Raw genomic sequence first — 2,530 nt, forward strand, 5'->3', positions numbered from 1 at the left:
GGACACTGAGCTTCCGCTAAGGGTGATGGAAATTTTGGGGATAGATAGTAGTGATGGTTGCCCAACATGATGAACACAATTAATGCCACCAAACAGTGTACGTGAAGGTTATTGACACGGCAAGTGTCTTGTTACCTACATATTTACCACCATTAAAAATAAATGCACCATCGACAGATGAACGGATAAATGCAATGTGGTCTATACACACAATGGAATATTACGTAGCCGTGAGGAGAAATGAAGTCCTGATGCGTGTCACAACATAGAAGAATCCCGAAGACATGATGTGGAGTGAAATAAGTTAGTTGCAAAAGGACAAATACTGTTTGATGTCACTTTTATGAAACAGGCAACTATACAGAAACCAAAGCTTATTAGGGGTTACTGGGGTGGGGGGAGGGGAGACGGAGAACCATTGCTTAGGGGGCATTGAGTTTTTGTTAATGATAGTGGAATGATTTTGAAAAAGACAGTGGCAATGAGTGCACAAGGTCCCTGGGAGGTACAAGCAGCTGGTGTTTGACAGCTAATCTAAGGTGGGCAGTTCGAACCCACCCAGAGGCACCTCAAAAGAAAGGCCTGACGATTTGCTTCCATAAAGATTACAGCCAAGAAAGACCGTATGGGGCAGTTCTACTCTGTAACATATGGGGTCACCATGAGTCGGAATCGACTCAACAGCAACAGTTTTTTTTTTAATGGTTGCACAACATAAAGAATGTAATCAATGTCACTGAATTATACATGCAAAAACTGTTGGCTTGGCAAGTGTTTTGCTACGGGTGCTTTCGCCACAATTAAAAATAAATGCAAAAAGCAAAACAGATAGATAAATGCAACTGTGGAAAAATATGTACAGTCTTCAAGGTCATTTACAAACAGGTGTCTCTGGGGAGAGAAAAGGGGTAATGACTGGAATGAGATCTTCCAAGGAGCCCGAAATGTTCTGCTACTTGACCTGAGCTGGGCTGGGCTGGGTGTTCCCTGATGAGTATTTGCTAAGCCATACAAACGTTGCACCCACTTTTCTGCGTGCCTCTTTCTCACTGCAATATATTCCAGAGGAAAAGGAAAGTGTGAAAACTGACAATTCAGAGTACCAGGCCCTAAGGATAAGATTTCATAATCCTCACTTTCATAACTTCAAATCATGAAAACAAGGGCTGTTTTTTTTGTTGTTGTTTAATCCCTTCTTAAAAATATTTCTGGAAATAGATTTTTCACAGATGTTCATGAGAGCGTACGCCAGAATCCAGTCATCACTCTCAGTCAGTGGTCCCTCCTTTCTGCCTCCACACCGACTTGCCGAACTTCAAACCCGGGCAACAGTCTACAGACACGACGAGGCTCAGCCTCCCGCTTATCTGCCCTTGAAAGACGCTCAGAAGGTTATTAACCAGTTAACGGGTTGCCATGAAGTCAGTTCTGACCGCGTGCATCAGCGTAGAACTGTTCTCCACAGGGTTTTCAGAAGCAGATCGATTGCCAGGCCTTCCTTCCAAGGTGCCTCTGAGTAGGTTCGAACCACTCACCTAGCGCTTAACCGCTAGTGTCAACCAGGGACTCCTTTAGAGTTATAATGGGTGCATTTTATTGTAAGTAAATTAAAACTCCATAAAGCTGAATTAAAAAAATCCAGACCCACAGTCTGGGACATATCTCCAATCATCCATCTTTCAGTTATGTGCAAAACCAGAAAGAAGAAGGCACAAGAGAGAATTTAAAAGGGAAGGACTTCTTCCTTCTCGAGTCCATTTTTATACTCATGGATCTACCAGAGGGTGGAAAAACAACCTCCCAGCTGAGACCTGGCCAGGCCACTCAGGCCCTGAAAATCAGTTGAAGAGACTCAGATTAAACATATTGTTTTTGTTAGGTGCCACGGAGTCGATTTTAACTCACAGCGACCCCACGTGACAAAGTAGAACTGCCCCATAGGGTTTTCTAGGCTGTAATCTTTACAGGAGCAGATCGCCAGGTCTTTCTCCCACAGAGCCACTGGGTGGGTTCAAACTGCCGACCTTTCAGTTAGCAGGCGAGCGCTCAACCATTGTGCCGCCAGAGCTGCTTAGCTTATGTGGAGTCATAAATTAAATCCGTAACCGTTTTCCAGTCCACGTTAAGGAGGTCCTCATCTCTCAACACCCCAAAACAAATTAAACAGAAGACAAAAATAAAGCACCGAAAAGAAATGAGCAACAAAGCTACAGAAAGACATGGCGCAGGCTTAACTGCATATTGATTGCTCAGTGAAAGACGCCTACGAAAGAACTACATACAGTATGATTCCAACTCCAGGACGTTCTGGAAAAAATCAAACTATACCAAAAAATCAAACCCGTTGCCATCAAGTCGATTCCAACCCATAGTGACCCTATAGGTCAGCGTAGAGCTGTCCCATAGAGTTTCCAAGGAGCAACTGGTGAATTCAAACTGCCAACCTTCTGGTTCGCAGCCAAGCTCTTAACCACTGTGCCACCAGGGCTCCAAGCAAAACTACAGAGACAGTGAAAAGACCGCTGGTTGC

The sequence above is a fragment of the Trichechus manatus genome, unplaced genomic scaffold, assembly GCF_000243295.1.
Source record: "Trichechus manatus latirostris isolate Lorelei unplaced genomic scaffold, TriManLat1.0 scaffold00057, whole genome shotgun sequence".
Lineage (NCBI taxonomy): Eukaryota > Metazoa > Chordata > Mammalia > Sirenia > Trichechidae > Trichechus > Trichechus manatus.